This window comes from Miscanthus floridulus, chromosome 19 (assembly GCF_019320115.1).
Source record: "Miscanthus floridulus cultivar M001 chromosome 19, ASM1932011v1, whole genome shotgun sequence".
NCBI classification, from domain to species: domain Eukaryota; kingdom Viridiplantae; phylum Streptophyta; class Magnoliopsida; order Poales; family Poaceae; genus Miscanthus; species Miscanthus floridulus.
Genome location: NC_089598.1, coordinates 70210273 through 70233982, shown reverse-complemented (window position 1 = coordinate 70233982; position 23710 = coordinate 70210273). Strand labels below are relative to the sequence as shown.

General features: G+C 43.8%; 2 pseudogenes; one reads left to right on the top strand and one right to left on the bottom strand.

Annotated features, from left to right (window-relative positions):
- Positions 1-13466: 13466 nt before the first annotated feature.
- On the bottom strand, positions 13467-14514 carry LOC136526160 (protein JINGUBANG-like; annotated as a pseudogene).
- Positions 14515-15125: 611 nt separating this feature from the next.
- LOC136528066 (auxin-responsive protein IAA21-like) lies at positions 15126-18756 on the top strand (annotated as a pseudogene).
- Positions 18757-23710: the final 4954 nt, after the last annotated feature.

Below are 23710 nucleotides of genomic sequence, written 5' to 3'. Positions count from 1 at the left end.
GGTATCTGCAACCCTTGCCCATTCCTGTTTGGAAGTGGAAAGATATTTCCATGGATTTCATTATGGGTTTACCCCACACAACCAAAGTCTATAACTCTATCTGGGTTATTGTGGATCGCCTCACCAAGTCAGCTCATTTCCTTCTAGTGAATGCTAACTATTCTACTAGACAGTATGCCAAGTTGTACCTAGACCGAATTATGACTCTACATGGAGTTCCCCTCACTATCATCTCTGATAGGGGATCAGTTTTTGTCTCTCGCTTCTAGGAGCAACTCTAGGAGTGCCTTGGGACTAGCCTTCTCCGTAGTTTAGCCTATCACCCTCAGACTGATGGCCAAACCAAAAGGGTAAATTAAGTGCTCGAAGATATGTTAAGAGCTTGTGCCATTTCTTTCCCTAAGAAGTGGCATGCCTGCTTGAAGCTAGTAGAATTTTCTTACAATAATAGCTACCAAGAAAGCATCCGCATGGTGCCATTTGAAGCTCTCTATGGAAAGAAATGTTGGACGCCACTTAGTTGGGTTGAAGTGGGAGACCGTGGATACTTTGGGCCAAAATTTGTCAAGGAGGCTCGTGAGCAAGTCGTTCGTATCTAGAGTCATCTGAAGGCAGCTCAGAGCCGACAGAAAGCCTACACAGACAAGCGTAGAAGGCCTTTAGAGTTTTAAGTTAGAGATTATGTGTACCTTAAGGTGTCTCCTTTGAGAGGGGTGCATCGGTTTGGTATCCATGGCAAGCTAGCTCCTCGATATGTGGGTCCTTACAAAATCTTGAAGCGGTGTAGCCCAGTTGCTTACCATCTATGGCTTCTAGATATCCTATCTACAGTACACGATGTGTTCCATGTATCACAATTGAAGAAATGTTTGTGGGTTCCTGATGAGGATGTGGAAATTGAAGGACTTCCTCTCCAGCTGGATTTGACTTATGTTGAGCACCCTGTAAAAATCCTGGATGAGAAAGAAAGAGTAACCAGGAATAGTGTGGTAAAGTTTTACAAAGTGCAGTGGCAAAACCATTCTGAGGATGAAGCCACATGGGAGCAAGAGAGTTACCTATTGAAGCATTACCCCCACCTCCTCTCTGGTTCTAATAGTTAGTTGCTGCGTCAAAATGTAATTCCTATCTCCTTCTCACACTTGGCACATGAAATCTCGGGTCGAGATTTTATTTTAGGGGAGTAGATTTGTAACAACCTTGGTGTTACATTGTACTGTTTTTGCTAAAACTCTACATAAGCATCATACTTATGTGCAATAGTATGTAACAGGAGACATAAATCAATGTTCGACACTTGAAACGTTTATCCGAAACAAGAAACAGATGTTACGTTTCATGTTGATTAGTATTCTAAGTGAATTTTTATCGAACAAAAATGTTATAGTACGTTTATGCGAACTTCGATAGAGTTGGTAGTAAGTACTTCATAGGTGATGATGAAATAGGTGTGGTCGAGGATGTGGCTTGCTAGCTCGTATACCCAGTAGGTCAGAATTGGAATTCAACGCGAAACTGTTCGAAGTTTAAGACATTTCGCATAAGTTTGAAAAGGAGTCGACGAAGCTATGTTCGGCAAAGTTTGTAGAGCGACCGAGTTAAGAAGTGGTGAGATGTTTTGGCATGATTGGCTAGCCTTAGGCACCCTTTTTTGTGTAGAACAACTGGTTGGGCGGTTGTAGCATCAGATTTGAGTTTTTGAGCCACTTTAAAAAGCATGCACGGCACATGGTCCATCTCCGAGCGCGATCACCACCCCCTACTTGGCCTGGCACCGCTGCTAGCTTGCCAACATGTGTTGCCATGCTAGCCGTGCTCCCACTGCCGCACTAGGGCATGTACACACATGCATGGCGCTTGCACTTTGGGCCGTGGCCGCCTGCCACCATGTGCGGGCGCACAGCAAGCACCGCCGCTGCTGCTGTGTTATGCCCTGGACGCCTACCGTGCCCTGCCCTTACATGCGTCGGCTGAGCCACCAGGTCCCATGCTGTAGCTCGTGTTGCCGTGGCTGCATGACCACTGTTCGCCTAAACGGTCGTTTAGCCCGTTTACACACCGTGTAAACGCTACACAATGGTGCGCCGTTTCCGTTTAATCACCCATTTACCCCGTTTAATTGGCCGTTTAGCCCGTTTAATGGGACGTTTTGCCCAAATAATGGCTAAACGGTAGGTGACCAACTGTTTACCATTTAACGTTTAGGAAAACACTGTGCATGACACACCACTTGTAGGTGCCCACGCACACACACTACGCCGTTGCGTCTGCTTGTGCCTTCCTGCTCGCCGAGCTGGTGTCGCCACTCGCCTGGCACCCACAAGCACCGCCTACTCGGCACTATTACCATTGATGCCGCGTAGTTGCACATGCATGGGGCAGCTACCTACTTCGCTAGTGCGCTAGTGCCCGCTGCCATGCTAAGCCATTGTTCCCTCTGCCCTGCCAGCCTCTACGGTGATAGCGCCAAGCTGACGCGCCTACCTTCCCCTGTTCCACCGTCACCGAGCCATGTCGAGTTAGCATAGCGTCTACATAGGGAGTGTGATTATGTGCCTTGGGATGGAGTGTGGACTTAGCCACATGTCGAATGCATCCACTGCTATTGCCGGCCCTTACCATGCTTAGTTGGACTGTTCTGTCATCGCCGGTCGTTTTAAGACCCGCAGCCGCGCCGTGAAATTCCCTTACCCACATCAAGCGCTGTCTAATTGCTTGTTACCACACCTTCGCCCTATTCCACTATACCATGTGCGCGCCCTAGTTCGCCCTACCGAGGCCTATCCAGCGCTGCCACCGTAGTCTCGCCATAGCCACCGCCGCAAGGCCTACCGAGTGCACATGGCTAGGCCCACTCGAGCTGTCTCCAGTCAAGCCACCGCGATCGGTAAGCATGGGGTGAGTCTCTATTTCCTACACATGAGTTGGTCACGCTGTTGAGGTGGTGGCTCACGGGAACACGTCCGCCGTCGTAGGGAAAGAGCCATCGCCAGAGAGGGAGCTCGGGACAACGTCCCCATTCGTCGTATTGCCTCCAATTGTTGCACATTGAAGTCAAGGTGAGCATCGGCTCCTTAGGTTGGGATTGGGGGGTCGGGTGTGGCCGACGTGGCCGCCCAGTGCCGTGCTGTCGCGCCAGTGCGTGCGTAGGTGCCGAGGGACATCGTTGCGGTGAAGAAGGGAAAGGAGAGGGTGGCAGTTGCAAAACCTATGACTCTATGTAATAGTGCTCGTGTTAGTTTTGAGAATAGGGTAAAGAATGGGGGCATTTTCGCAAAATGCGCAACCCCGCGCGGCTCCACAGTGGGCCGCTTGTGATGGGCCGCGTCGCGCGATGCCGAGCGGGCCGCACCTGCGCGCGGGAGGGAAGCCGTTGTGGGCTGAGCCGATCCAAGTGGGCCACGCAATAGAATGACGTTTTCAAATTTCCAGTAAATAGGAAGTGTTTATTCAATAAAGAATTTAGTTGAACTTTGGTAAATTGTAGTAAATTGTGTAGGGGTCCAAAAATAGTGAGACTAATTTTCTTAGATTCACAAAAATACCATCTACTTGTTAGTACAGTTAGATTACAGTTAGCTATGATAAGGATTGGGTCATAAATTCAAAACTAGAGAGCTAATATTATATAGGTTAATATTTATAGGAATATTTGTGGAAGATTGGTGATAGCTGTAGATATACAAATTTTACAGTAGGCTTGCTAGGTTGGTAGGTACTTGCTATAAAATTTATAGCCCTAGGGTAGGTTGATAAGTGGAGTAGCTATTAGCCTTGCTTTATTGTATATAGCATAAATCAGCATTAGGGGGTAAGGATAGTTGTAGTTGCTATAATAATAAATGCCATACTTCATACTTGTGTTGATAGCAATAAATAACTTAATACCGTGGTCGGTAGCCCTAACGTAGTAGTTAGATAGAGGTACCTTATTTTAAGAGCTGCTATTGCTAGATTACTAAGTATTGCATCATCACTTCATGCATGTAGATCATGAGCTGGTAGGAGTCGTGCCTGTCGACGAATAGGAGTATGACAAAGTCATCGAGGAGTACGAGGAGGAGATCCTCATGCAAGAAGGAGCCCCAAAGCCATTTGGTGCTGACCCTACTAGCCCATCACCTGTCCAAGGCAAGCCTCGGTGCATAACCCCTATTTTTAAATGATCATTGAATATATATATATATATATATATGAGATGTGCATTTAAGTTACAGTCATTTTATAGAAACTACCTGCATAGATGTATCTACCCATGAGTCCTACTAGTACAGGTCGAGTAGCTACAATGCTCAGGATATCGGTAGCGTGAGTAACCTACCGTTACTCGCAAATAGGTGATAAAATATGATCGCTCATGATTAAAAGGTGGAAAGGAAAATGGTGACCGGGTAGGGATATGGTTTGGGTACTGGTGGGTGTAAGGGGTTGTGTCCTGTGGCCAACATGGCATGACTTGGTTACACTTTTTCCCTGTCCATGTCGATTAAGGACCGGTCGTTGCAATGGATGCTAGGCAAGTCACAGATCTATTGTCCCGAGCGCATACTTGGGTATTGGCGTAGGAAAGACTTGTTGCTCTCTTGTCGTGGATCTGACTCTTTCTGGACCGACTGATTGGAGGTGGAGATGGTGGAGGTCCTGGCACTAGACTGAGCCTGGGACTCAGGAGTGGGGGCTTGGAGTCTATGTTTGGATGGGGACCTGGACACCTGGGACAGGAGGGTGATGGGTTAGTCCTGCTTGTACTTGGGGTACAAGCGGGGCATGTGTTTTTGGGGCACCCAGCTAGGCATATTGGTTCATGAATTGCCGCCGAGTCGGTACGACTTGTCTTAACTCTAGTATCGTAGTAAGAACTAAAAGATGGAAGATGTTGAAATAGAACTGATTGCTCAACTCTTGCTTGAAAGTAGAATAAGTGCTTACATAGACTGCATAGATAATAACTTAACGTGGCCAATAATAACAACCTAAATAAGGACTCACTATTAGTATTGCTTTTTGCTAAAAATAAACCAGCAAGCCATAAAGGTTCTCATATTCCTTGGAGTCGGGAAATTATTCTCACTGGTCGGGTAAGTCTTGCGAGTACATTTTGTACTTTGGGTTTATTTACCCCTATTGCAGGTGATGCATGAGATGTACCTTGTGTGGAGGATGCTTCTGGTGGGCTCAGATGGATCCTCGTCCCTATCGCTAGATGTTTATTTTTAAATTCCGTTGTTTATCATTCCACACTCTGATATTTGGTATTATAATAATGTACTTTTTAAGAAACTCTGATGTATGAAATGGGCTTGTATTGTAACTCGTTCTCATTATTGGATCCTTGGAAAAAATGTGGAACTTTTGGGTTCTCTCTTGGGGTGTGCCCGACGGATACCACCCGTTGTAGCTTGTTTTCGAGGTGCTTAGTGTTTGGTGGAAGATGAGCGCCTCCGTAAGTATGCTATTCCGGTCGGTTCTACCATAGTGTCCAAGTCAAGAAGGAGGCCCGAGGCTAATTCGATTTGAGTCCCCGAGGTGGAGGCCCAACGCAACTCAAGTTTGAGTCTGCCTCGGTCTCCAGGACCAGTCTGCCTTAAACTGGTTACCTAGGACGCATCCGAACTCCGTTTTTGACGATCCACATATGGTTGGAAAGCTAATTTGACAAGGAAGCCAATCCAAGTGGTCTCACATCAAAAAGCCTTCAGAATCAATAGAAATCATTGAAACAAGTCAGCGTCCATAATCTACCAGGGTGCTGCGACACCGTCTTTTAGTCCGTTGGACTGTGTATCGTGTTTGGGCCCATTAGGGGGCGTGTCTAGGGTAGGCGATGACCCTAAGACCTTTATAATCATATGCCGCCACCGTCATTAGGTTTTGAGTTTTCCTTAGATTAATTTGTCAAGAACAGTTTTACCGTTCATCAGTTTATGAGACCCCAACTTCATGAGATTAATCATTCATCTGCAATTTAGTTGCTTTCATTCTTATTCTTGCCTGTGTTCTTTGTTGCGTAGGCAGAGATTAGCCTTCTTGGTGAGGTTAACTGGATACATGTCTTTGTTGATAACCAGAGGAGTTGTGGTGCTAAGATTGTAGGGTTCGATCTTTCGATCTGAAGCTGGATCGGTGTGTCATTCTTCGCCACAACGATAGTTACCTGTACCTGACGGAAGATCAGGATCGCTATTCCCATTAAGTGGTAATTAGAGCTAAGGTATATTGTTAGGTTCACATTTATCCCCTAATTTTTAGTGTTTTGCATTCGTCCCATAGTCCAGTGCCATATTTTTTCCTATCCTAGAACCTTCCGCGTCGTAGCCTTTGTATATTTCAGTTTTAGAGTCTGTCGTGTTGAGTTTGTGTCCTGGTCGAGGTCTTGTTGCTGGTTAGGTCATGTTAGAGTTCAGTTCGTGTGTTTTCCCTCATCGTTTCCATCAAATCCTTACTATCGTGACCAATTTTGCGCATATTATTCCCATTTTGTCATTTAATTCAGAGCCAATTCTTAAAACTAGTCTAGTTTTCGCATACGAACTTAGATTTCGACGTTCCATATATCAAAATTGATCAAAAAAAATTTTGGATCCGTCCATCCCTAGGCTTTGCTAGGATTGAAAAATTTAATTTGGTCAAAAACTGGTCACAAGATCCTATTTTCGTGGTCACAAGTTTTTTTATCGATTTTGAGCACGTCTTCTGAAATTTCCACAGGCCACGCCTTTCACTTGTTTAAGCTTATATTTTTTTGGTTACTTATTTTGTGCTCCTAAGTGAATAAAAAATATCAAAAAATAAAAAGAAAAGGTCAAAATTTCCCAAAAAAACAACGACAGCCCAAAAAAATAGAAAAAAGTGGGGCAAAAGAGGAACAATATCTAGAGGAGCACATAGAGAAGGCCAAAGTGAGTTGTGTTAGCGTGTGCTGTCTGGTTCCTTATTTTTGTTGCTCTTGCTATCCGCCATACTTGTTTTTTACACCCCTGTCACCTTGGTATCCACCATACTTGTTTGTTACACACCTGGTACTTGAAACATTTTAGACCAGCAATGAGAACAAGTACTTTGAACTATAATTCAGTATTACTTTCTGTTACTAACTTATGTGCCAGATATACATATTATTCTTTGTGTGCCTTCCAAGCTCCACAAACTCTTCAGATCAGTATAGAAAAAGAGCCTTGCAATCTCGGTACCACTGCCTCACAAGTATCACGAACCAGCCGCTAGTTATACCGCCCACTGCTTGCGTTGGTAAGAACTTTGTAAGAGCTTGGCAAGACGCTTCCACTTGCTGTGAAAAGTGACACCACGACAACCACGTTGTCATTTGATAGGGATAATACTTTTATGTTGTCTTTTGCTGTCTTCTAACAATGATGACAAGTTGTTCGTATCCATCGATTTATGATGGTATAGGTGCTGATGAGTACATGGAGTGGAAAATTACCATAGATAACATATTTGCTACCCGCTTTATGTGTCCAAGGAGGAAGGTAAAAAATGCAGCTAGTGTTTTTTACGACATTCTGCTTTATCTTGGTGGGAGTCTTTAGCTCCTTCTGATAAACCTCAAACTTGGAATGATATAAAACTCCTTATGTGAGAAACCTTTAATAATCCACCTCCTATTTTGACTTTATATGCTGAGGTGCACCATTTAGAGGAAGAGTCCGTTGTTATTCCTCTTGCTATGACTAACCTTCTGTAGGATAATATCCATAAGCAAGAGGATGACATGGAAGAAAATAAGGAGCTCACAACCTCATATGCAAATTCAGAACCATCACTTCATAATGCACATATTCCTGCTGAGAACACATATAATGCTCATGGTGCTACACTCATGGAAGGTGAGAAATGTTTTAATGTACTAATTTTTTCCACAAACCATGCTATCATAGAGCAATTGTTAGTGGAACCCTCTCTTAATTTATCTCTGTCCCATGATAATCTGCTTGAAGTTCCTTGTGATAAAGATGAATTGGTTGATGATGCTTTAGTTTTACATGTTTTGGAACCAGTCACTTGTGCTAAAAATAAACATGTTATTCACATTGCTAATAAAACTGACGAGTTCAAACTATTGTCTTCTTTACATACTTTGGGTTACATTGAATTTGATGTTTTGTGTAACCTAGATTGTTTGGAGGAGATTCTTTTTAAATATGCTGATTTGCCTTGGTTTTCTAAATACACGTATCATGCTATTGGCAAATATAACAACAAGGGACAATATATGATACATCGAGTATATATTCATAGTAATATGAATTTTCCTTTTGTTGTACAAGGTCATGATCGTTTAGAGGGCAGTCATAATAATACAAACATTTTCTCATGTTCCTCAAAGAAACAAGTTCACTTCCAAGAAGGGGAGCATTGTTGGTGGCTACCTATGTCTATTAGACCATCTATTTCTGTATTGTCTTTGGTTAGTTCTAATCTTTTGCAGGATATTGTTGACATACATCGTATGCATTCAGATCATGGAGTTTACATGCTTGCTGAAATTTCTTGGAAACATGGTCACGGTCCTTCTCACACTTATTTCAGTTCCCTTTGTCTTTGCAACTCCATTCTCCTTTATGTTGTGCAGGATCAGTTTCAAGCACAATTGATGTCGACGATGGCTTTTCGTTAAGAAGGGGAGGATGATGAGGACATAACACCCATGCATATGGTATGGAGGGGTAGGAGGCCAGCAAGGGTGTCCAAGTCAAGAAGGAGGCCCGAGGCTAATTCGGTTTGAGTCCCCGAGGTGGAGGCCCAAAGCAACTCAAGTTCGAGTCTGCCTCGGTCTTCAGAATTAGTCTGCCTTAAACTAGTCACCCAGGACACATCTAGACTCCATTTTTGACGATCTACATATGGTTGGAAAGCTAATTTGATAAGGAAGCCAATCCAAGTGGTCTCACATCAAAAGGCCTTCAGAATCAACGGGAATAGTCAAAATAAGTCAGCATCCATAATCTGCCAAGGTGCTGCGACACCGTCTTTTGGTCCGTTGGACCGTGTATCATATTTGGGCCCATTAGGGGGCGTGTCCAGGGTAGGCGACGACCCTAAGACCTTTATAATCATACGCCGCCATCGTCATTAGGTTTTGGGTTTTGCTTATATTAATTTATCAAGAACAGTTTCACCGTTCATCGGTTTGTGAGACCCCAACTTTATGAGATTAATCATCCATCTGCAATTTGGTTGCTTTCTTTCTTGTTCTTGCTTGTGTTCTTCATTGCGCAGGCAGGAGTTAGCCTTCTTGGCGAGGTCAACCAGATACATGTCTCAGTTGATAACCAGAGGATTTGTGGTGCTAAGATTGTAGGGTTAGATCTTTCGATCTGAAGCCAGATCGGTGTGTCATTCTCTGCCACAACGATAGTTACCTATACCTGATGGAAGATCAGGATCCCCATTCCCATTAAAAACACAGGATGAAACAAGGTGTTCATTTAGAAACTGAGCAGCTAAGAATAAAGGTAACATGATGCTTAAGTCAAGAGTGGGGTTGTAGAGGGCTTCTTGTTGGATGATTTGATAGCATATGAAATGGTTATGGAAGGTGTATAAAGTTGAAAACCCTTAGGAGAAAGCTCCATTTCCCTCAATCGTTCATCGCTAAGAATTGAAGTCAAAATCTTCACAATTTCCTTAAGAAAGGATCCATCCATATGATTGGGTTCAAGTGAAAGTAACAAAGACCTGTTTTGGTATGAGAAATTTTAGGTATTTCTGAACTCTTCAAGAAGGTTTTCTTGAATTCAAAAGGCAACTCTGAAGGTTGAATTTCTTCCGTATACGGAAGTTGTGTTGGAAGCGATGGTTCGAGAGAGGTCTCAACAGAAGAATCTAAAGGTTTTGGCTCAGCTGTTGCGGTTTCCTCTATTCTTACGGTAGGCTTGAGGTGTTTTCTAAGATCATTGGCATAGGGACAATTTTTATGTTTTTAAGGATACAGTTTAGGATTTTTCTTCCAACATGTTTGTAATAGAACCACCCAATTTATAAGAGCTCAAGTATGAAGGCCATCGCTAAGGATGTTGGCACGCTCACACTTTAACCCATATAAATTTGGTAGTCTGTTGAGTGTCATAAAGGACCTCGATAATCCAGTTTACAACCAAGATCATACTCGATTAAGCAAATACATATGCATAGAGTTTGCAGTGAAAATAATATTAGAAATTGAGTTCACAATAAATAATACAATGCCAAGTTTCGAAATCAATAAGTTAAATCGACATAGTTTTAAAATGACTACAAAACCATAAGTTTGAAATATACTGCTAGTCGAATGATAATCCACCAAGCAAAAGCACAGATGAGATATATAGAGATCAGTCGAGTTGGGATTACAACCAGCTAGGTAAAATCCTCGAATTGATTACAACTAGCTTGGTAAAATCCACATCGCACGTCCGAGCGATCCTGGTCAATGGTTCACATGGGTCACCGTTCACTATATTCGACGGTGAGTCTGACAAGAGCAACAAGACCTGTGAGACGGCCACCCCATGACGCCCAAGTCCAACTTGGCAAGCATGGATGTCCCCACTTCTTCACACCAAACTCCCCACCCCATGATGCCGGCTCAATTCAAAAATGATCCCAACCTAAACGAGGTACTTGACTTCACTGTCGGAACAAGTTATCTATCTATTATGTGAGGGTACATTCAATCTCAACCAAGGCCCGAACAACAATATAGTCCTTAATAGACCCAGGCAGGATCAAAATAAACAAGCCCAAGTCTCTAAAACAACACTAACCACAACAACTCCGGACCCCCCATAGTCTCAAGTTATCAACCTCCACATGATCAGTTATAGGTAACTAGAGTAAGATAAGTTGCCACCCTATATGCAGGTGACAAGAATCACAGTCTAGGCATGGCTAAGCATAAGCATGACTACACATACTAGTAAGGGTGTAGGTGTAAAGTGGACAAGATTATATATGCAACAACAGTTTCATCCAATTCCTACCAACTAAATGCACAATACTTGTAACATATATGACTCAACTTGTAGTTTAAATAAATGAGACTTGCCTCGGGTTAAAGCACACAGTCATTTTAATTAGCTTGCACCGTGTCGGTGGGCATTTGTAGTCTTGGGGTACTCCAGTTAGTTCTTCCACCTTTAGGGTCTGTCCACCAATACTCTGTCTTTTGGTTCGACTCCGTTGTCATCTTCAGAATAGCTAAGTTCTAGATTTATGAGACATATTCTTATTGGGATGAACCTGTCTCTAGTTGACTTCGAACCGAACACCATGACGAAGTGGAATATCCCACCTTGCCCCATCCTATCCTTGAAACCAAACACTACCACAATGTCTTTCTCAGTAATCCCTTCTATGTCATGCCACGTGGCCAAGGGCTCCCAACCGGACCGAGGCACAACAGCCACCCTTGCTACCAGGGTCCGGAGCTAGCGCCACCACCGCGCCAAGCTAGGGTTAGGAAGCAGACCCATGAGCCATGGTCTAGACCACATAAATCCAGAGTCCGGAGCCCCTAATCTTCTCCTTTTCAACTCAAACACTTCACCATTGCTTCCATGTGCTAACACCAAAGTGTTCCACCACTTGTGCACGTGTGTTAACCTATTTTCAAAGCATTTTCAAGGGTTTCTAGTTAGCACACTAGGTCCTAATGCATATGCATGAATAACATCACCTAGCTAGTGGCACTTGAGAGCCGTTTTTACCATGAATTTCCTCTCATCATAGTATGGCTATCTATCTAATCACACCCTCTATGATGTCTTGATTGGTGAAACAAAAATGGACCTATCAAGTATACCTTTGTCTTGAGCCCATTTTTGTTTTTCTCTTTCTTCTTTTCCAAGTTGGAGCACTTTGATCCATCTTTTGGCCACCTCTATCACCATGAGTGCCATCGTCTAGATCCACCCTTGGTGTGTACCAACCTATCTCAATTTCACTTAGAGTCAAATGTTAGTACACTAAGGTTTCATCAATTATCTAAAATCAAACTAGAGCTTTCAGTGGTCTACATCGAGGGCATTAGCGCGGCGGTGCAGTTGGGCATCAACAACATCATTCCGGAAATGGACCCGCAACAAGTGGTAGGGGCTTTGCAAGGGGATGAGTTCAAACTATCACTGGTGGAGGCCTTGTGCATGAGCTGAAAGAGCTGCTCCTTCACTGTTGGCCGGGCCAGATTGTATTTATGTATTTGGTGTCAAGCGATTTAGCTGACATGGTCAAGTAATGGAATGGGAAATTCCTATAAAAGCTTCAGTAGAACACTGTCAACTCAGAACCTTTCTAATTTCTTATAACCCCGTCTCAGAAAATAATAATAAAAGAATCATCTGATTTATGATACTTGTAGGTACTGGCCGTCTGGCCCAGGCCTCCCTCCAATGCAAAAGATAATCACTACAACATCTATATATCTCTTGTAAGACTAATCTTTACTGCAAGCTCTACCGTAGGATGCAAGGCATCTAGCTTATCTTTCACTAATTATTTATATTATCTCCCACTAATAGCTATCTCATTTTACTAACTTTAAACTTCTTAATAAACTATTCATGTCATCTCCACTAATCGCATTTACTACTTTCAATGGCCCCATTCGGCTTACCCCATATTCGACTTGTTCGGCTTGTTTTTTCAACCGAAATAGTGTTTTTCTCTCACAATAATTCAGTCAGAACAGTATTTTTCAGCCAAGATTCAGCAAGTCAAATGGGACCAATATATTCGAAATATATCTCTATGAGCTTGTTCGGCTGAGCAACGAGCCGACTTGTTTGGCTTGTTTTTCTAGCCGGGACAATGTTTTTCTCTCACAACAAACCAGTATAAACAGTATTTTCAGCATGAATAATGTTTTTTTTAGTCCAGCCGAACAAGCTCATAGAAGACATCCATATATTGCTATTTGTTTTGTCATTTCATCATCTTTTAATTCGATTAAATTCGGTTAGTTTTTTATTCCCTGTGTTTCAAATTATAAGTTGCTTTAATTTTTTATACGGATGAACTAAAAAATATCAAAGTGACTTGTAATTTGGAATGGAGGGAGTACTATATTCTTTTATTATCATGTCCAATTTTGATAAACCAGATATACTCATATGTACAATAGTTTCATTTTTGAAAATTTTCATAGCAACGCATTAGGTATCTTCTATTTTAATTGAAGAATACAAAACATACCATAATCTAAGCCTTCAGCTAAAGTTACATTAAGGACAGATACAAGGTTTTCTATGCAAAAGCGCCCCAATAAACCCCGCCTGGCCACGTTCCCCTTGTCCTCTCTGCTTCGTCCTCCGTCTCTACTCGCAAACTCACGAGCTCAGCAACAGCGGGGCTTTTACATTTTTATCATTATTAAGATTGACGCTCATCCGATTATCACTTTTAGGATGACACTTACAACTTTGCCATATGAGAGAAGTTTGAGTTCTTAATTTACCACATTTGCGCATTTAGCAAGCCACGCCAGCCCGACACGCTGGCGCCCAGTCAACATAGACACGTGAAATGTCCTTGCTGCCCCTGCCTGGCTCCTCTCTCTCCCTCTCCGACAACCAGGTCCCGCAACTCCTATCGCTGCCAGGTGGGCCCCACTTGTCAGCTTCGTCTTCCACCTCCATCAACGGTGTCCGAACATTGCACATGAGCAGGTTCTTGAGGTTGCTGAGCTTGCCGAGCTGCGGCGGGATGGACCCGGAGCCGGTGAGCACGAGGCCGCCGAACCCAGCTGAGGTGACAGTGTTGACAGCGTCGTCGTGCACGGGCACGGACTCGAGGTACCGGTAGTCCGAGACGAGCCACGCCTTGAAGGTGCGGTCCTAGGAGGGCGAGTAGAGCATGCCGGCGCCCTCGTCGAGGCTGAGCGATGACACGACGTCCGAGTGGTGGAGCCACACCGCGCGGCGCTGGCGGTCCCGGCCCCTCCCGCCCCGCCACGCGGCGAGAGGACGTAGCTAGAGGGGTTCATGGAGCCAACCAGGAGGTCCCCGAGCGGCGGTGCACGACGGCGGGGTAGCCATCGGCGTCGCCGTCGGCGCGCCACACTCGGACCTTGCCGTCCTGTTGGCCCGTGAAGATGCAGCTGTCGGCGGCCACGACGATGGCCTTGACGAGCCCGCTCCCGGTCTGGAACCCCGCGAGCTCGCGCTGGTCCCGCCACAACCGCACGGTCTCTGAGTCCGTGCCGGTGTACAGCACGTCCCCGGCTGCCGCCAGTGAGTACACCTTGCCGTCCTCCTTGACGAGCGATGCGATGAGCCTGGTCGCGGTCGTGTCGCCGGAGCCGGCGCCGCCGAGGCCCGGGAGGCGCGCCCACGGCGACTTGGGCGGGCTGTAGGACCGCGACAGCGAGGACGACACAAAGCCTTGGAAGGAGGAGTTGTAGCCGTCGTCATCGGAGAAGGAGGAGTTGGACGAGAAAGACCGAGGGGAGGAGAGAGCGGAGACCGCCGCCACCGGGTCGATGCGGAGGAAGTGCATGAGCTTCCTACGGTTGCCCATGGCTGGAATGGTGGGTTGGTTCGTGGAGACGTGTGGTACTTGTGTGTGCTGCTCTCTGCGCTTGTCGCGGCTGGTCGAGGGGGAAAGAGGTCTCTTTAATGGCACGCTAGCTGGATCGCGCAGCTTGCTCTCTCAGCTCACGGTGGTTGGAAGACAAAGCTGACGAGTGGGGCCCACCTGACAGCGATGGGAGTTGCGGGACCTGGTTGTCGGAGAGGGAGGGGCAGCAAGGACATTTCACGTGTCTATTCTGACTAGGCGCCAGCGTGTCGGGCTGGCGTGGCTTGCCACGTGCACAAATGTGGTAAATTAAGAACTCAAACTTCTCTCATCTGACAAAGTTGTAAGTGCCATCCTAAGAGTGATAATCGGATGAACCCCCATCATAGGGCTTCGTTGACACGGCTTATGCCGGCTTCGGCTTTATCTATTTTGCGCAAATCGAGACACTGTGGCGTGAAGCTGTTTTGTAAGCCGGGATTAAAATGAGCTAGAAGCCGGAAAAATCCAATTTTTCTAGCTTCACCGACTTTGACTTCACTGATGAAGCCATTATGGATGAGCCGTGTCAATGGGGTTTAATAATAATAAAAATGTAAAAGCCCCAGCAGCAGCCAAGAAACCTTGAACCCAGGAATTCCCGAACCCATCCCTCTCAGGCTCCCTCTCCTCTGACCCCTCAATCCCGTAAGAACCCGAGATTCCCGGAGCTGGTCATGCTCGTGGAGTTTGGATAGACATGGCGCCGCCACAGGAACGGGACTACATCGGGTTGTCTCCAGCGGCGGCGGCCACGGAGCTGCGCTTGGGACTTCCGGGCACGGAGGAAGCAGACGGCGGTGAGGCTGCGGCGGGGACACCGCTCACGCTGGAGCTACTGCCCAAGGGTGGGGCCAAGCGCGTGTTCACGGACGCCATCGTGCGGCGGGAGGCGGCGGCAAGGGGCAAGGCGCCGGCAGAGGACGAAGAGGAGGACAAGAAGAAGACGCGGGCGCCGGCGGCTAAGTAGGTCCACTCGCCACTCGCTCTTGTGTTTTTTCTTTTTATAAAAAGAAGCGTTATTTTGTTACTTCTTGATCTTATGTACAAAGAAAATGCTACTTGGTGATTGTTGATCTTTTATTCTGCCTTTTTACGATGTTTCTTGAAATAGAAGTAGGCTTCTTACTCAATGTTCTTGGCAGGTTAGGTATTTTTCCATATAAAGATAGAAGAGAATAGAAAGTTGGCTATTCATTCTGTTTTTTTTTTTATATTCTCCTGCTCTTTTTCCTTTAAAACAATTCATCCACATCTCAAAAAATATTCTTTTACCAATATTTCTTGATTAAAATGAACAATCCTGTGAGTTAATCAATTTATGTTACATGAAATTTGAAGCAAAAATCTGGCAACTCATGAATGCAGAGGCGCGAATAAACATGTTGTAAAAGAACTCTTACTATTTATCTAAACAAAGAAGAACAAACAAAGAAGAACGTTGCAGGGACAAGATAACATGTCACTTTTGTGTGTGTTTTCAATTTGCGTGATGACAATGTACCAGACTCCTTGCAATAAGGTAGCTAGGGAGTGCACAATTAGCCTATTTTCCTCTATGCTCTCTGATTAGCATTTGGGAATCTCGTACTTGCAAGATCCTTTATCCGGCAATTGTTTTCAGCTGAAGTTACTGTAATTTTTGGTATGTTGTGCAAACTAGGGCAATATTGAGTGGATATTGACTGTTGGAGTATCTGTAACAGGGCACAGGTGGTAGGATGGCCACCAATCCGCAGTTACAGAAAGAACACTATGGCAATGAACCAGCCCACTCTGAAAACCAAAGACGACGATGAGGCTAAGCAGGCACTAGTACAAGATTGCCTCTATGTCAAGGTTAGCATGGATGGTGCGCCATACCTCAGGAAGGTGGACCTTAAGATGTACAAAAACTACAAGGATCTCTCGTTGGCACTGGAGAAGATGTTCAGCTGCTTTACTGTTGGTGAGTTTTGTGTTGGCTCTGATCCTTTGTCAGTTCAGTGATTTTGGTCTGCCTATGTGCATAACATTTCTTGGTTAGCTGATTTTTTCTTAAACATATGCATTCTTTATAGTAGATGTAGATCTAGCTTCATGTAGGTTAGAAATTTCTGCATGATGCTTATTATATAATATGATGTTGTCATCTTTGGCGTTTTACACTCTAGTTCTGCAGTATGGCTATTCCTTAAATTCATTTTGAACAAGTACCTATGTTTTTGTTGAATGCTAATTGATGTCTCTATTTTCTGGATTCCTTCTTGTCCCCTATCATGATATCTCTTGCATGATGTGTCACCGATTAACTATTAGAGTATTAGTACTTTCTATTACCCACGATGGCTGTCTGCTTTGGATCTTTTCCTTTCATTAAAAAAACGATGGTGCTTCATGCGTTTTGTGCTGAACTGCAGTTTGTTAGAAATGTCCTTGATGTTGCATTTGAGACGTGCAGAGATAAGTGCAATAACAATATTGTTTGTTTATTTGTCCTTTTTAGTTAGAAGACTGACTTGATGTGGTTTCCTATGGTGGAACGGTAATTGAAATGTTATCTGTTCCTACAGGCCATAATGAATCTAATGGGAAATTGGGAAGAGAAGGACTATCTGATCTTGTTCTGACTGATGGATCATAGAAGACGTAAAAATGGCACTGATCTTGTTCTCACGTACAAGGACAAAGATGGAGATTGGATGCTTGTTGGTGATGTTCCATGGAGGTGCGTTATTTTCAATGACCCAAAATTTATCAGTGTATTTACTAGAAGCACTAACATTCTAACAAAGTGCATGGTTCTATGTTGTATTTTTAAATAGAAAATCTGTGAGGTTTTAGTGAAACCTTTTAACCTCATCTGCATGTCATTTTCTCCTAAATGTTGTGATGGATTCATTTTCTTATGGTGTGTTGGAAAATTTAGTGTGTTCTGTTTCCTGTGTTAATTGAATTGTTTTACACTCACTTTATCTTTGTACGTGGGTTATATTCAGTGGCGGAGCTTGCATCCAAACCAAGAGGGGGCCATTTCGTAGATGAGCAGTGAACAAGCAGCTAAGCTTATGACGGTCAGCGAGAGCAGAGTTGAATTGAGAGATGTATAGGCGTATAGCAGACTAGCAGATCAACTCGATTTTTACTAAGCACGTGGACTAGTGGCTGAGTCTTTAGAAATTTGCATGGAGCAAGCAGGGGCCATCGCCCAGGATGGGCCTACACATAGCTCCGCTGGTGGTTATATTGTTTGAAACAGAAATTGGAAAGGGTAAGGGGAGTTGTTGATAAAAACAAAATAAAAATGCTATGCGAAGCCAGAGTTTGAAATTAGGTTAAAACATGTCGGTGCGAATGGTGCCCTTCCATCATATGTCTGTAGTGTTGGTGGTTATCTTGTTTTACTTTATTTCACTGGTTTTCATGGGCCTACGCAGCGTTCCTGTTCCTGTTCCCACTAGCATTTTGCATGTTCCGATGAGTTCTGGACCTGAACTAGGAGTTGAGAAACTGTGTTCTGCTTTAAAAGCTGCCTGATTTGTAAAATGTTGCTGTATTGAAGAATGTTCACGGGCAGCTATACGAGGCTCAGTTTCATGAAGGGGTCAGATGCAGTGGGCCTTGGTAAGTACAGGTGATATGTGGTTGCATATGGATGTGTTGCTTGTGTTCATGACTTTTCCTGTGGAGGAATATCAGAGAATCTACTACTTTCAGACGCAGTTTTGCACTGCTGCACTATTTTTTTTTGTGTGTGTAAGATTACTAGGCCATCCAGTTTGTTTGAACTAGGTCTGGTCTATTCCATTTACTGTGGCCATGCACATCTGTTTAAGCTGCTTTCTTGTCATGATTAGCCTGAGAATCTGTTATCACTTTTTTTGTGCTTACTACAAGCTTATAATATAAGAATGTACTTTCAATTTTTCAGCTCCTAGAGTATCCGACAAGAGCAAGAATGGTTAACTAGGAAGGATGAATGTGATCTACTCCCTGCAACCACATCATACTCTTACATGTAAGGCCCCATTCTTGAAACTACAAGGTTAATGGACTTAAGTTGTGAGAAGGGGATTACTTACATCCGTGTGTACCTCTATGATTTGGACTCATATGTTAGATTGCAAACATAAGTTGTGTGTGTAAGTCTGCTGTATGTCTGCCTATCTGACCATTGTAACAGAACCGACCAAATCATAAGAACGTAAGTACAAAAACAATCACCGAAGCGATTAAATTCCTGTACTTAAGCTCCCATAATCCCGGTAGTCCGGAAATCACGAAGGATTTCAACCAACTCTCGACATACAAACCAAGATCGTAATGATTCAACACAACATATCATCCGTTACAACATTTCACAAGTAGCATTCGGATTACATCCATCAGAGTTGAAATAGAATATTACAAACCAAGTTTGAGTGTGCGGAAGCAACATAGTTTTGGTACAAAGCATCATAGTTTTCAATTACATTGCCAAGGCTGAGTCATGTCCCACAAAAGCATTATCAGGTACGAGAACTAGTAGAGACCGTGCCCAACGGTCTAGTCTTCATCTCCAGCTGGGAGAAGGCAGTACTTGCAGCAACCAAAGTAGAACTGGTCATCTGCAACAGGTGGGAGATAAACCCTGAGTACGAGAAGGTACTCAGCTAGACTTACCCGACAAAATCAGAAATCAAGGACACCAAGGATCATGCAAGGCTTTTCAGGTGGGCTAGCTAGACACAGTTGCATAAAAGAGCATAAGATTATAGTAACCAATTTAAACTTAGCATCAAGCTTATCATTATTTACCTGTCCACTAGATTAGCACCTGTACTAGAGCACTCACTTATTAGGAGCAAACAATATTAACCATAGCAGGTATAATAAGGCTGTCATCATTATATCATCATTTTCGAACCATTAAGTTATTAAGTGTATCTACATTGGAGATAAGTCCGTCAAGTTCTCACTAACCGGGAGAGACGGCGACTCGAATCGAATTACAACTCAGCTGAGGGGGTATTCCTAACTCTCACCCTGAAGCAAGAGTAGCCGTGGGTTACCTTTGGTACAACTCAGGAACCAAATTCGCGGGTTCGATCAGCGCCAGCGCTCTCAGGGATTACCCTTCTGCCAGGACGATCATGACTTTTAAATCACCTGCCCTTGGACTCACGCCTACGGCTCCCTTCCGAGGCGTACTTTATACTTATCGACTCCCGGCCTGAGTTGAGCTACTCGGCTTCGCGGTCGGTCTCCAGACCCGGCCAACTAAGAGAGAGGCATGCGTTCAACATGAACAGGAAAGGCTCCAAGAATCAGTCCTTAAGCAACGCAGACGGAGTCACTGCAAATCGGCAAGCCTCCGTCCGGTCTTCATTTCAAATTAAGACTGGTTCTTTTCCACGATAGCAAATATAGCCAACCGTGCCACATGTATATTCCTATATCTCGCAGGTGACAGGAGATCACCCGACTTCTACCGCGTTTAAGCAGGGCTAAGCACTACTCGAGCCTGAGCTACATAGGATTCAGGGTAACAATATCTGGACAAGGATCGGATAACCAATGCAGCAAGTGTTTGCATCCAACACCTAAACTTAATGCAACAATATATGTAATAATAATACTGTAACTGAATTTCGGAAATTAGGAGGCTTAATATGCTCCGGGGCTTGCCTTTCACAAAGTTGCAAGGACGGTGATCCGGGCACTCAACGGCAATCTCGTCTGGCACTTCTGAAGGCTGCTCCTCCTGAATCTCCGGCGTCGGCTACTGCTGCTCGCTCAGTTCCTCGAATTCCAGTAGGGTTACTCCTTCCGGTACACCTATTGCATGCCGATGCACGAGATGAATACCATGGATGCATAAGGAATAACATGATGCTCATGATGAATGAATTACAGTGAGTGTTTACGAAAGCATCACTGGACACTCGTTTACCGAGTAATTAGCTCTATTCAAATCACTTTAAGCATGTATCTACTTAACTTAAAGACAAGATTAACTTACCTAACTTGCATAACCTAAGGTAAAGATGCTCATCTTCAGTTAAAGGCCTAACACCTAGGAACACAACTTAGAAATAATAAAGGTATACATAATTTAACATTTAAGTTTCATATGCATACAAGTAGTCCCTTAATTAAATGACAATTAAAGTTCTACAATTCCAAATGACTTGCATGAGGACATGCTGGAAAGCTTATGAAATTCTCTACAAAATATTTGTAAACACCAAAGCATGATTCTTATGTTAACCAAATCAATTTCCAGCAAACCTAGAATCTGTCCAGAATGACAGGGTTACTAACTTAATTATTTAATGATTGTTCAAAAGCATACTTTGATCAAACCAAGTTACCAACTTGTTTTGCATACCTAAGAAACATCAGAAAGTATAGTGCCAACTTCTAAATAAATTATTTAATATCCTTTTCCAATTTATTTAGTTAATTAGGTGATTTAAGCAATATATAGTAAAACTATTTATAAAAATCTACAAAAATTACAGTAGCTATCTCATGCTGCACATAGACCATCATAAAAATTTCAAAGCCATAGGACAAACATAACTTGCTGTATCCAAAATAACAGATGACATGTCTAATTTGAGCATAATTAAGAAACCCTAATGAAAAGTGTCAAGCAACAGATTTCACATTTTTCCTAACATCATTCTAGTATAAGAACCTTACTCACCAAATTTTACTCATACTGGATCTATAGAAAAATTATGAAAATTCACACAAGATCCATCCATTAATAAAAAGGAATTTCTATAACTTAAAAACTACATATGCAACGACTCTCAAATTTTAACCAGAGCTTCTACTATACAAGACTAACTTACCCACAAAATTTCATAATTTTTGGATCACAGAAACTCAAGATATGATTTAAACAAGTTTGCATGCATTCAAAAACACATTTCAAATTCCTATTTAATTCACCCAAAATTTCTACATAATGTGCTCAAGACATATTTTTCTTAAATACTAGACCTAACTGTGAATCTAACAAAATTGGAACCACCAAATTTGGATCTACCCAACAGGAGATACAAAAATATCAAATCAGCATTCAAAACTGCATTTTTGAACTAGCCCTATGAATACACAGTCACTGACAGAAGGGACCCGCCTGTCAGCCGGGCCCGCTGGTCAGCGACATCGAAACAGGGGACGTGGCTCGCACGACGGAAATCCGGCGGAGGTCGCCGACGGCGGCTTCTTCGGCGACGATGACGGCACCTACGGGACCGCCTCAACCTCACGCGTCGATTGATACCCTAACCCCAAACCCTACCGGTCTCTAGGTGCGCCGGCCATGGAGCTCGGCGGCTCGGCCATGGCGCTCGGCGGCGCGCGGCCGTGTTCCGGCTCAACGGCGGCGAATCTAGTGACTACGTCTTCGAGGTAGACACTACGGCTCCTAGGGGTCCCCATGCGTGCACTAGAAGAGGCAGGAAGAGAGCGGGGGTGGCTGGCCACGACGAGCGCTAGCTCCGGCGAGGTACGGCCATGGCGACGGCGTCAGAAAAACGGCCAATGGCTCTCACCTAGGGCTCGGGTGTCGCGGCTAGAAGGCCGACGAGTTAGAGGAGGGCACGGCGGAGCTCTAGACGGAAGCTAGCTGGCGGTGGTGACCCGACGAGCAGGCGCGAGCACGACAGAGCAATGGCGGAGCTGCTGGTCGGTTGCTGCTCACGGTGGAGGGCGAAGGAGGAGAAAAGAGAGTGAATGGGAGGGTAGAGGGCGTGCGGGCATGCTCCACTTCAAGGCGGCCAGCGTGCGGTGTGGTCAGGGCGAGCCGAGCACGTGGCGGACACGCGGCGGCGACGGCCTGACGCCGGTCGGTCACTGTAGCGAGTCTGAAATTTCATTTTAGTTTTGACAGTCCCGACTGACAGGCGAATTTCAACGATGATGATCTCCCAAACCATGATGAGTTAGAGGAAACAATTAACATGAAAGTTGTAGAGCTATAGTAGGGCTACAACTTTTATTTAGAAATCAACAGCTAACTCTCAACGGATCACAGGGTTATATCACGCCAAAGTTGACCCAATCCAACTGAATTTGCATTTTAGGACTTAGAAATAATTTCAAGTGTTGAATCCACCTTCAAAGCTGACTTGTGGGACCTTTTTGAGCGTGTTGTGCACATTTTCAAGAGTTGGTCACAAAATAATTTTTGTTCCTTATAAAATTTACTACAAGTTTGCTTTAAGTTGCTTAGACATGCATAGACTCTAAGTTGCACTTTTTAAACAGTCAAACAGGGACACTCCAAGGGTCAATTCAAGTCAAACCTTCACTTGAGGGCATTTTGGTCATTTTGATCTACATGAACAATGTCCCAACAATTACTCTAAGTGTAGTTAAGGTGTAATAGACCATGATCAACCCTTTTACAAAAATTGTTATACCACTTCTAATGATCACATGTGATACAGAAATTAAAACAAGCAATTCATACATATGTTTCAATACAATGTTTCACATGTTGCCTAGCCTTGTTGTTATCCTATACTTGTCACATTACTACCATGTTGCCATGCTTCAAGGGATGAGAAATTCATGTTGCATTCATATGTTGCACCACTACCATTCACAACAATCAAGCAGGAAACATATACAGTTGAAAATGTTGCATATGCATGTTTTAGTAACAATGACAATGATGACATAGATGATGCATATGTTTATGAAATGAAATGCAATTAGTGGAAGCCAAACACCTAGGGTGTTATAGCCCTCCCCCTTAGAAAAATCTCGTCCCGAGATTTGGAAAGTGTACCATTTAGTATAGAAAGTTGGATGATTTTCCTTTAAATAATCTTCCCACTCCCAGGTTGCATCCCGTTCACTATGATTACTCCAAACTACCTTGTATAATTTAACTACTCGTGTATGAGTCACTCTTTCTTGAGTATCCAGGACTTGCACGGGCTTTTCTTCATAAGAAAGATCAGATTTTAAGTTGACTTTCCTTGTTGCTATTCTTTCCTCAGGAATACGAAGACACTTCTTAAGCTGGGACACATGGAATACCGGAAATATAGCTCCCATCTCCTGTGGTAGATCGAGCTTATATGCTACTCTTCCACTTTTCTCGATAATGCGGTAGGGTCCAACATATCGAGGCTCAAGTTTCCTTTTAATTCCAAAACGCTTGACTCCTTTC